General features: G+C 33.4%; 2 pseudogenes; both read right to left on the reverse strand.

Moving 5' to 3' along the window:
* Positions 1-464: 464 nt before the first annotated feature.
* Positions 465-1,412, reverse strand: LOC141542765 (olfactory receptor 6C2-like; annotated as a pseudogene).
* A 9,841-nt stretch (positions 1,413-11,253) lies between these two features.
* Positions 11,254-12,102, reverse strand: LOC141543951 (olfactory receptor 6C2-like; annotated as a pseudogene).
* Between the last annotated feature and the right edge of the window lie 1,033 nt (positions 12,103-13,135).

The following is a 13,135-nucleotide window of genomic DNA, read 5'->3' on the forward strand; positions in this document are numbered from 1 at the left end:
AACAAGTTTTGTTCTTTGGTCTATGCTTACAAAAAGGAGCTGTGCCTTCTCCTTTGGGTAATTGAATTAATCCATTTACCCACTTTGTTAACAGGTTTGCATCCTTCTCTCTCTCTCTCTCTCTCTCTCTCTCTCTTCTCTCTCTCTCTCTCTCTCTCTCTCTGTCTTTCTGTCTTTTTTGTCTCTCTTCCTCTCTCTGAGTTCTGCCATGGACAAGAAGTGATGATAGAATGAACTTGAGTTTACTTTTAAGAGCAATGGGCTGAAGTGGTAGATCAGATACCAGAGAATAAGATTGATATTGACAAGAGGAAGAAAATGGTCAGTCATTCTTGGTTTTCCAGTATAAGCAAAGGAACTATGAAAAAATTAAATTGACTAGACTATATATAAAGGTTGATTAGCGAGAGAAAAGAAACAAGTTACTGAATCTTTTCCTGATAAGTATTCAGCTTTTGGTTGGGCTATTGCTTTGAGAGAAATGCAATTCTTTTGACTGAATCTTTAAAGGCTTGTACAACTTGCTTATTCCTCAGGGTGTAAATAAAAGGGTTCATCACAGGAGCAACTGAAGTAGTGAGCCACTGACTACCACCTTGTTCAAAGCCACCCCCTTCCTTTACAGAAGGCTTAATGTATATAAAAAATGCAGCTGCCATAAGAGATGGAGACAACAATTCATGTGGGAGGAAACAAGTAGAAAAGGGCCTTTTTCCTTTGCTGGGCAGAGGGAAATCTTAGAATAGTCCTAATGATATATCCATAGGAAAGAATTACTAACACTAACGTGATGATAAGTGTCAACACAGCAAAAGCTAAAAATCATCCTTTCTATAAATTCTGTATCAGAGCATGTGATTTCTAGCATTGGTGATGCATCACAGCCAAAATGATCAATGACATTAGAGTCACAGAATTCTAACTGGAGGCCCAAACTAAGAGGTGGAAGGATAATCATCAGTCCAGCCACCCAACAACTCAGAATGAGCTGGTTACAGAGTTTGCTGTTCATAATAGTTGTATAGTGCAGAGGTTTGCAGATGGCTGCATAGCGATCATAGGACATGGCAGCCAAGAGGAAAAATTCTGTTGACCCAAAAAGGATGACAAAAAATATTTGGGTGGCACATTCATTATAAGTAATGGTATTGTTCCCAGTGGACATGCTGTATAGGAATCTGGGGATACAGGCAGTTGTAAATGACAATTCCAAAAAGGAAAAAATTTCTGAGGAAAAAATACATAGGGGTTTTAAGGTGGGGATCAACCAGAGTGAGAGTGATGATAGTCAAGTTCCCAGTTACACTCAGCATATAGGTAAAAAAAAGAAAGCTAAAAAGCAGAATCTGCAGCTGTGGGTCATCTGTCAATCCCCGAAGAATGAATAATGTTATACTTGAATGGTTTCGCATCCCTGGTTTCTGACTTTTGATGAACCTATGTAAAAAATTAATAGATTAGAACTGAAGAGAACAGATAACGAAATTATTTAACAATGGAATTTTGATACCTTTTCTTCTTTGACTGATGAAGTACTGTCAAAACTGTGGATAAAAAAACAGTATTTAATTAAAACTGGAATGGAGGACATCATAAAGGATAAAACAAATAGTCTCAATTATATCAAACTGAAAATTTTTTTTTTAAAGCAAATAATTAGAGCAACATAAAAAAAACTATTAAGAAAAATGAAAAAAAAAACCCAAATTCTACAAATATTCTATTGACCTTTTTAATTGATCTAATATCAGGTTATAAACATATGATTTACTTAACATTTTTGTCATAAAGACTTTTATTTCCAAACTACAGTTAAGTCTTTGTCAAAGTTCTTTGTTTTTGCCCATATTTTGTCCAAATACATTTTAAATCTACAATCCACACACCTGACAATTTCTGAGTATTCACCACCTTTATTCCTTCAGACTCCAAACCTTTTTGTTATCACCAGCTGCATATCAACTTTTATCTGAAGACATGTATATACAAACAAACTAATTTCATACTATCTTGAATTTCCTGTTTGAGAATTTTCCATACTTTCTAGAAACTGCAGCTTTAAGAATCACTGTTTCATATTTTAAATGTGTCTAGGATTTATAATTCATCATTATTTACAAAATTAGGAAATATTTTTCTGGGAATTGGTCTGGGACTCCACAAATAATATTGTAGTTTTGTTCTAAGAGGTTTAACATTTAGTTTCCCCTACAAATCATTCTCTTTGCATTCAAAACCTTATAAGCAAAATCATTACTGGCTATTTTTTGTATTTGGGGAAACTACTTCAAACTTCAGCTATTTCAAAGGTAGAAACTACACCTTCATTAGAAAAGTGGGATGGACAACTGACTGATACCTGGTAGAGAGATAACTACCTTGGAACCATCACAAGGCTGCTGCTAGGAAATTGGTGAGGATGGGGATCTAAGGAGGCTCCTCCAAGTACTATCTGATAGCTTCTTATTTTAATTTATCTTTATAAGCAGGTGCTAATCTCTTTTTTTTTTCCTACACTGTGGATAGTGCCCTTTATTTTTTGACAACCTGATTAGTTATTTCAGAAAGTAATTTGCAATGCTTCCTAGAAAGTTACTAAACTGCATATCTTCTAACCCAGTCGTATCTCTACTATGTCTATATTCAGAGATCAAAAAAAGAGCAAAAGTATCCATACAAAAATATTTTTAGTAGCTCTTTTTTAATTGGCAAAGAACTGAAAACTAAGGGGATGTCATCTGATCGGTAAATGATGGAATACATAATGGTATATGACAGTTATAGAACACCATTTTGCATTAGAAAGGAGATAATTTCAGAGAAACTTAGGGAGACTTGTAAGAACTGATGCATATTGAAGGGAGCTGGCATAGGGGTATCAGTAATCATAAAGATGAACAGTTCTGAAAGTCTTAACTCTGATAAACACAATTGTCAACCATGATTACAGAAGGCTGAAAAGAGGGGCATTGTATTAAATATGCAGAATGAGACACAATTTTTGGATGTGGATTATATGGCAATTTGTTTTATTTGACCATACATATTTGTTACAAGATTTTTCTTTGTTTTTTTTTTTTTGTTTTTTTTTTTGTTTGTTTGTTTGTTTGTTTTTTCCCAGTGAGAAGGAGAAAGAAAAAAAGATGCTTGACAATTGGAAGAAAAAGAGTATCATCCTGGAAGTAAAGCTCTAGTTTCTCTGCTCTAGTTATAGCTCTGCTTCTTTGGAATCTATAGGCAAAGTAGTCAAAATACAATTCAGGGGTTTGTATCCAAAACCTCTTCCACTCAATTCATCACTAATTCATACTATCTTTCACTTAAGTTCTGTCCTATAACAATGAGACTGAAGATCTTTATAATTCTAATCAACTGTCTCTGTTCTCATATTACTACTATTTTCATAGTTTAGAGACTTAAGCTAAAGGAACATTCACAGAAAAGCAGCTCCAGTGGCCCAAACTAAAAAGCTACCATTCCTAGCCTGCTCCACACTATCTTATTCACTCCAACTTGTAGGGCTGATGGTAATACTCACCCCCTTGAATAACTCAATTCTGTCTGCATATATTAATCCCTCAACTTTATGTTAAATTTCGTTTGGTACATTTCTATTTGTTGTACTTGCATTCATTGGAAACTACTCATAATGCTTACCTTGCCAATTGTACACTTCAGTATTTTCTATATGTTCCCACATTTCTTCTATGGAATCTCTAAAAGGAATAGATGAGAGAGTATAATTTAAAATGAACAACATGGCTGGCAAAAATAATTATTGATTAGTCAGTATTCAAAGATTGTGCTTTATATCTTCCCAGCTTAGTTTCAGGATCTTTCTCTCTTCTCTCTAAGATTTTTGTTTTCACAGATCCTCTTGATTCATATTTTTTCCTCACTACCTAGGGCCTCTAGAAGACTTCCATTTTTATAATTTCTTTTTTGGAAATAGCTAATGTGTCTCATTCTAAAGTAGATTATTTCAAGTAGCTGTCTAGGAGAAGGAGAATCTAGTGAATTAATTTACAATGAGGTGTGAATAGCATAATTTTAACATTAATTTAAAGAAAGAAACAAATATTTATTTCAGGGTGGGAGATGAGGAATGGTATGGTGCTTTAACCAGCATTCCTAAAATTACATTACTTCAAAAAGTCTCCAAATTGCTTTTTTTCTATAATCTAGAAATCTCTTCAATGAGTAAATTATAGGCATTTGCCAAAGCCATTTGAACTCAGCTCTCAAAAGCTAATTATATTTTCTGTGTGAGCATATACCCCTGGAAACTGACAAATACTACAAATTAGAGCTTGATTTATTGTTTTATTGAATGTCTAAAAAAGTGATGTAGAAAATGTTTATAATGAAGATTACATTTAGAAGTATGTTTTTTTTTATTCCCTTGGAAAACTGGTTGTTAAAATAATTACAAATCTATGCTTTTATATGCTCCAAGGAAATCAATAACATAAAGATCTTACATGTTACAAAATATCCATAATAATAACTTTATGTGGGAGCAAGAAATTGGAAAAAGCAACAGGTGCCCTTAAAATAATGACTGAGTGAGTCAACTTCAGCATATGAATGAAAGTAACTATTACTGAGAAATGAGAAATATTTTTAAAAATCAGAGAAAATGAGAAGACTTGTAAGAGGCAACATAGAGCAAATGAAAACCAGGAAAACAATCTATATGACTCCAATAATGAAAAGAGAAAAAATTTTAAATGGCAGCTCAACTCAGATGATCTGAAATGATAAATTTTAATTACAGAGAAGAGACAGTATGAGAAGTGGCAGCTTACAAGTGAAGAACATGTCATATAAAGTCTGATAAGATCTTAGTTTTGCTTAACATTTTTTTTTTTTTTGTTATTAGGGAGTCTATACCAGAGTGTAGTGTGTGTATGTTGGGGGTGGAAAAATTATCTATCAGTTAGTCACCATGATCACCAAAAGACAACAAAATCTATTCATAAAAGTCTTCTCTCTTAGAGTCTGCCCTTGACAGTTCCTAGTCCCTTGGCTATTTATGACATTCTAATTCTGGCCTTTTATGCCTCTTTTACCATTACTTTTTTGTCCAAATTCATGTAATATTTTTTCTTCTTTTCTTTTGGCCTTTAGATAGGATTAAAAGATTTCAATCAATACAATTTAATCCAATCAGCAATTCAAGTTTTAAAATCCTCTCCTCTTTTCCTTTGTCATTTCCTCTCCTCTCCTTTCCTTGTTTTTTTGAGAAGTCTGATTTCTGTATTCCTCTATAGGGAATCAGCCACATCCATTCTATCCCCACAGCTTAAAAAAAAGTAATGATATGACAATTTGTTATCTTACTTACTTTCCTGCCCATATTTCAGGTCTCAGCAAGCAGTTTTAACCTAAAAGTCCCTGAATGCCTCAAAGTTGAACATCAAGGAATTAATGGAAAATCATAGTTATACTTCTAAATTTTTCTCACATTATTTCACAAATCCATGACTTCATCCTAACAGGAAGAATGAAGTTCTCCTAGGTTCTCATCTTCTAAAACATACCAATCCTCTTTCTCTTTAGCAACTGTAAAATGATGGAATAGCAGATAATTTGTACTACTTTAAATGCAAAAACATTTTATTTTCTCTATGTTGCTGAAAAAAATGATAGGACCATTGGAAAGACAATGGTCTTTTAGGCCCTGTCTTTCTTTGGATCCCTTGATCTGACCTCCCTGGGCAGGGAGACAGGCTTCCCTCCAAACTGTGTACGAACGGCAGAGGATATTTGTTTTATCTGTCCAATATGCTACACGTGCCAGGGGACCAATTGAATTCACAAACAAAAGGCCCCTTGGGGAACCCAAGTACAAAAGTCACTAATGAATCTCTATTGTAATGAACTTTGGCTGCAGTGGGGCCAGTACCCATAGGGAATGGAAGAAGTAGTAATAGCATCAGATGTAGATCTGATACACAGCACTGAGTCAGGTGATTGAAGAAGAGTGACATTTCATTGCTCCTCCCAATAATGTCTAAGATAATAGTTTCTAATATTATTTGATTCCCCATATCAGTCAGTTAAAAATTTGAGTATATGCATGCCATATATAAGTATATGTATACATATATGTATGCTTTATGCATTGTATTACTTTATTAATATATCCAGTCAACTATCAGTCAAATAGAATTTATTAGCTGCATAGCCTATGTTAGACATTAGTTGAACTTTGGGGCAACAAAGAAAGACAAAAACACCATCTTTGCTGTAAAGGAGCTCATATTTTAATGGAGGATACAATACATAAATAACCATACATAAAACATGTATTCAGATATTTTGTTATTCTGTTATCTCAGTTATGTCTGATTCTTCATAACCCTATTTAATATTTTCCTGGTAAAGATACTGGAGTGATTATCAAGATAAAATCAAAAGAGGTTCATGATTTAGATATAAAGGGTGATATTATAAGCAAATTAGGAGAACAAGGAATAGTCTAGCTCTCAGATCTGTGGAGAAGGGAGGAATTTATGGCTAAAGAAGAACTAGAGAACATTATGTAATATAGAATGAACAATTTTGATCACATTAAATTAAAAAGTTTTTGCACAAACAAAACCAGTGCAATCAAGATTAGAAGCAGAAATTGAGGGAATTTTTTTTTTTACATCCAGTGTTCCTGATAAAGGCCTCATTTAAAAAAAAATATAGAGGATTGACTCAAATTTATAAGGATGAAGGCATTCCTCAGTTGATAAATGGCCAATTGATATGAATAGCCAATTTTCAGAAGAAATTAAAGCCATTTCTAGTCATATGAAAAAAAATGCTCTAAAACACTATTGATTAGAGAAATGAAAATTAAGATAACTCTGAGGTACCACTTCATATTTCTGATTGTCCAAGATGACAGGGAAAGATAATGACAAATGTTGGAGGGGATATGGGAAAACTGAAACACTAATACATTGTTGGTGAGATTGTGAACTGATCCAACTGTTCTTGAGAGCAATTTGGAATTATGTCCAAACTCTTCATACTCTTTGATTCAGCAATGTCTCTACAACATCTGTATCCCAAAGAGATCACAAAAAAAGAAAAGGACCTACATGTGCAAAAATGTAGCAACCCTATTTGTAGTGGCAAAGAACTGGAAGTTGAGTGGATGCCCATAAGTTGGGGAAGGGCTGAATAAGTTATGATATATGAATTTAATGGAGTATTATTGTTCTATATGAAATGATGAATAGGCTGATTTCAAAAAAGCATGGAAAGACTTACATGAACTTATGGAAAGAACTTATATGAATAGAACCATGAGAACATTGTACACATCAACAACAAGATTATATGATGATCAACTGTGATGGATTTGGCTTTTTTCAATAATGAGGTGATTCAAGACAATTGCAATAGACTTATGATAGAGTCATTTTCGTCCAGAGAGAGAACTATGGAGACTGAATATGAATCAAATTTTCACCTTTTATTATTTTTCTTTGTAATGTTTTTAATTTACTTTTTGATTTGATTATTCTGCAACATAATGAATATGGAAATAAGTTTAGTAGAATTGTACATGTTTAATTTATATCATATTGCTTACTCTCTATGGGAAGGGTGGGGGGAATGAAGGGAGAAAAATTTGGAACACAAGGTGTTGCAGAGGTGAATGTTGAAAACTATCTTTGTATGTATTTGGAAAAATAAAAAGCTATTAAAATAAAAAAAATAAGATTCTGGTATAGTTTACCATTTCCAATTCCAGTCCATTTGACAGATGAGGAAATTGAGGCAAATAGAATTAAATGATTTGCCTTGGGTAATAAGCTAGTAACTAACAGTCCAGATTTGAACTTTGGAAGATGAGTTTTCCTCATTCACTCCAGGACCATTTACTACTCCACTTAACTTCTCCATAAACAAGATATTTCTAGGATAAATTTAATATCAGAGGGAAGACACGTCATTAAATGGGAGAATAAAAGGCTTTTTGTAGAAGGTGGTATTTTAGCTGGAAGTTTAGGAAACCAATAAGTGGAGATAAAGAGAGCTAAAGTTCCATATGTGATAGACAGCCATTGAAAGTTTAGCTGGAAGTTTAGAAAACCAATAAGTGGAGATAAAGAGAGCTAAAGTTCCATATGTGATAGACAGCCAATGAAAGTGCTCAGAATTGGGAGATGGAGAGTCTAGTGTGAGGGACATCAGGAGGCCCATCATAACTGAATTTATGCATCTAAATATATATAAATCTACATAATGATACACATAGATATGGATATACAGATAGGTATAGATCTATTTACACATGGGATTTTATATTTAATTCAGGAAGTAATGAGTAGCCATTAGATTTAATTCCTTTAATATGAAGACAAAATTTTGCTAGGAAATCTTGGTTTTTATGGTACACACAAATAAGCAGATAATTATGGAGAAACTGGGCAATTTACCTACTGCTGTAGACAGACATAGAAATAACCCTAGAATCTGTCAGTACCTTGTGAAGACAATTAAGTATAACCCTGTATTACTCATAGATAAGCTAATTAGGCTCCTTTATGAAAAGATAGTGACTGATGGCCATCTAGTTCAATAGATTCTAAAGAGAAACTGTAATCTGCAGGTTGTGGTGTTCAATGTTAATTTCTTTTTAAAAATGATCGAAAGATATGAAGAGGCAATTTTCCAAAGAAAAAATCAAAACAATTTATCATCACATGAAAAAATGCTCTAAAACATTATTGGTTAAAAGAATTTAAAGTAAAACAACTTTGAGATATCTGCAGTGTTGGAAGAGCATAGAACATTGGAATATTAATTTACTGTTAGTAACACTGGGATTGATTTGTCCATTTTTGAAAACAATATGGAATTATGACCAAACAGTAATTAAATTGCCTATACTCTTGGACCCAGTAATATCACTTCTAGGTCTATTTCCAGTGATGATTTGGGTAAAGGTAGAACATATATTTTCTAAAATATTTCTAGGAACACTCTTTGTGATGGCAAAAAAACTAGAAATTATGGAAGTGCCTATCAACTGGGTTGTGGCTGAAAGTTGTAGTACATGATTATCATGGAACACTGCCATTCTAAAAGAAATGATCAGCTTGATGATTTTAGAAAAAAAAAACATAAAAAGGCTTGTGAAAAATATTAGAATGAAATGAGCAAAATCAAGAGAACATCATATATAGTATTATTTTCTGCAGTGAATTTTTGGACCTCCTTTCCTATTTTTTCAATACTACTTTTAAAATAATATTTTTTTAGTGGATTTTTTTTTCTATTTGTCCAATTGCACTTTTTAAGGAACATTTTTTTCTTCAGTGATTTTTATAACTCTCAATTTGTTTAATTCTATTTTTAAGCCATTTTCTTCTCATCTTTCTGTTTTTTGTAATTTACTATTTATTCTAGTTTGTTTTTTAAGGTGTTATTTTCTTCAGTATTTTGTTGTCAACCTGTTGACTTGTTTTTCATGAGTTCCTTGTGTCGCTCTCATTTCTCTTCCCAATTTTTTCTCTATGTCTCTTACATGATTTTCAACCCCCCCCTTTTTTTTTTTTAGCACTTCCATGATCTGAGACCAATTCATATTTTTGTGGTAGGCTTTGGATGTAGGAACTTTGACTTTGTTATCTTCTGAGTGTATATTTTGATCTTCCTTGTCATCATAGTAACTTTCTATGGTCAGAATATTTTCTGTTATTTGTGCTTTTCTCTAATCTATTACTTGACTTTTAACTCTTTGTTAACATAGGACTCTGCTTCTAGGATAGAAAATTCCCTGTTTTAAGCTTCAGGGTTCTGTATAGCTATTTTCAGAGAAACTTTTAGTGATCTGTGAGTTTTCAGTTCTTGAAAAGTGGTATTATTATTTTTTTTTCCTGAGGCAATTGGGGTTAAGTGACTTGCCCAAGGTCATACAACTAGGAAGTGTTAAGTGTCTGAGGCTAGATTTGACCTGAATTCAGGGCTTATGCTCTATCCATTGTGCCATCTAGCTGCCCCAAGGTGGTATTCTTCTTATTATTATAATTTTTTATTTACAAAACATATGGCTGAGTAATTTTTCAACATTGAGCCTTGCAAAACATTATGTTCCCACTTTCCCCCCTCTTCATCCCCCACCCCCCACAGATGGCAGGTAGTCCAATACATGTTAAATATGTTAAAGTATATGATAAATAAAATATATGTATACATATTTATATAGTTATCTTGCTACATAACAGAAATCTAATCTAGAAAGAAGGTAAAAAACTTGAGAAGGAAAACAAAAATGGAAGCAAGCAATAACAGAAAGAGTGGAAATACTATGTTGTAGACCACACTTAGTTTCCACAGATCTCTCTCTGGGTGTAGCTGATTCTCTTCATTATTGAACAATTGGAACTTATTTGAATCATCTCATAGCTTTTTGGCTTGAAAAAAAGATTTTTGGCTTGAAAAACAAGGTTTTTAAGTCCAATATGTGGCAATTCACACAAGAGATCTCAGTATTTGAGCTCTCATGTTTTACAGCATGGATCAATGTATAAAATTTATTTCTCACTTCCTGCCCTACTGTGAGTATTCCCTGACAGATGCTCCAGGAAGCTAATTTTGGAGAAGATTTAATCATCCTGTATAATCTCATTAGCCTTGGTGATCTTTCAAGACCCTCTTCTTCTGATTGAATGGTGGAGCCATAAACCTCCAGTTAATGAGAAAGCTGAGTTCAAACATTCTTACCTTACTGCACTTCTTTTGGACTTCTTTGACTGACTTATCCACCATACCCTCCTGCAAAGTACTTCTGTTCCCACTTTTCAACTTTTGTATATGTGTTGTTTCTAACTGTATTTCAACTTTTTGTGTGGCAAAATTTGGCTTTCTTTTTTCCATTGGTGCTTAGCATAGTGCCTGGTACATAACAGGCATTCAAAACTGCATACTGACTATTAAGTAGGGGGTTAGAAAATGTTTGATAATAGGTGTTTTATACATAGTTGCTCCTAAATATTCATTGGATTTTATAGAAATGAAATATGGGAGTGAGGTGTTTGAATGCAAGTGAAATTCTTAGAAAGAGAGATGGAGTGGGGAGTAGAAATCCTCAATTGGTGATAATTTTTGGATTGGAGAGAAAACAAACTTCTGAAATTTTGGTCTGTGATTAAGGGGACATTAGTAAAAGAAAAAAAATTGTGTCATAGGATCTAGAAAAAAGCATTCAAAGATATTCAGATTTTCTTTTTACTAATATTGCTCTTAAACATCAATTGTCTCATAGCTTTGAAATCATGCAATCCTTTTCAATGTGTCTCTAAAAGCTTGTATCACTTGCTTATTCCTCAGGGTATAAATAAACATATTCATTACTGGTGCCACTGAGGTTGTAAGTAATGACACTACCTTATTCAAAACCACTCCTTTTTCAGAAGGTTTGATGTAAATGAAAATGCAGCTTCCATAAGTCATGGAGACAATAATCAAGTGGCAGGAATAAGTGGAAAAGGCTTTTTTTCTTTACTCATCTGAGGGGAATTTCAGAATAGTCCTGATAATATAGACATAAGATAGGACCACTAACACTACGGTGATGAGGAGGGTGAACACAGCAAAGACTACAATCATCCTTTCTAAGAATTGTGTATCAGAGCATGTCAGGATCATCAATCCAGACACCCAACAACCCAGGAGGAGCTTGTTACAGACTCTGTTGTTTATGATGGCTGCATAGTGCAGGGGTTTGCAGATAGCTATATAGTGGTCATAAGACATTGCTGCCAAGAGAAAAAATTCTGAGACCCCAAAGAGGATAGCAAAAAATAATTGAGTGAAACATGTATTATATGTCATAGTGTAGTTCCCAGTTGACATGTTGTACAGAAATTTAGTAATACAAACAGTTGTAAATGACAATTCTAAGAAGAAAAAGTTCCTAAGGAAAAAAATAACATGTGGTTTTAAAGGTGCAGATCCACTAAAGTGAGGGTGATGTTCTTAGTTGCTCTCAGGATGTAAGTCAGACACAGAAAGATAAAAAGCAGAACCTTCAAGTGTGGATTATCTCAATCCCTGAAGAATGAATACAGTTATGCTTGTGTTATTACTCATTTCTGAATTCTGTCTTTTTTTGGAGAGAATAGCAGAGACAGAGAGAGAGTTACAGAGACAGAGAGAGACAGAGAGATAGAGACCGAGACAGTGATAGAGACAGACAGAGAGAGTGAGAGTGAAAGCGAGAGAGATGACCTTAAAACGTCAATAATGAAGTCTGGATATAAATGCTTAGATATTATTATTGGGCAATTTTTTCTTTCACTGATTTAATAAAAAGCATGCCAACATCGTATTATTACACGATAACTTTGAGCTTTTATCAGCTACTGAGCATAGGAGTTTTTTTTAAAGATTTATGTTCCCAACACATGTAATATGTATGGGATTGCCTGTCATCTAGGGGAGGGAGTAGAGGGAGGGAAGGGAAATTTTGGAAAAATGAATACAAGGGATAATGTTATAAAAAAATTACTCATGCATATGTACTGTCAAATTTTTTTTTAATTATAAAATAAATAAAAAAGGTTTATATTCCCAATCTTTCTTCTTTACTTCTTCTGATTTTCTTGCTTCTACCTTATTTCTCCCAAATTAACTTCAATTCATTTTATCTTTAAAGGTTTATCTGTAAAGGTCACTTGTTTTCCCATCGTGGTCAGTTTTAGATATGTATCTTTCACTGGATCTCTTTATATCCTAGAAAAAAAGCAAGATGAATATAGTGATCATGCATCATAATGTTCACATAGCAAGTTTTCTGCCATTTCCCAACTGTCAGACACTCAATTTGAAATTTTTTTTTATGATCACAGAAAATCACTGATCTTTTAGTATATATGTGATTTGTCTTTCTGTCTGTGACCTTTTTTAGATATCTACTCAATAGTGATATCACTGACTCAAAGACTATGAATAGTTTTGTCACTTTTCTCAAAAAATTTAAAATTAATTTATGGTTAATTTTGGCCAATCCTTATTTCTAACAATCATTTTCAGTGGGGACAGAGTGAAATCAGGATGATGGTTGAGCTCTTTCAGTTTCCTTCAGAAACCACATGAAAATAATCTTCTGAACAGATTCCGGAAT

This window comes from Sminthopsis crassicaudata, chromosome 5 (assembly GCF_048593235.1).
Source record: "Sminthopsis crassicaudata isolate SCR6 chromosome 5, ASM4859323v1, whole genome shotgun sequence".
Taxonomy (NCBI): domain Eukaryota; kingdom Metazoa; phylum Chordata; class Mammalia; order Dasyuromorphia; family Dasyuridae; genus Sminthopsis; species Sminthopsis crassicaudata.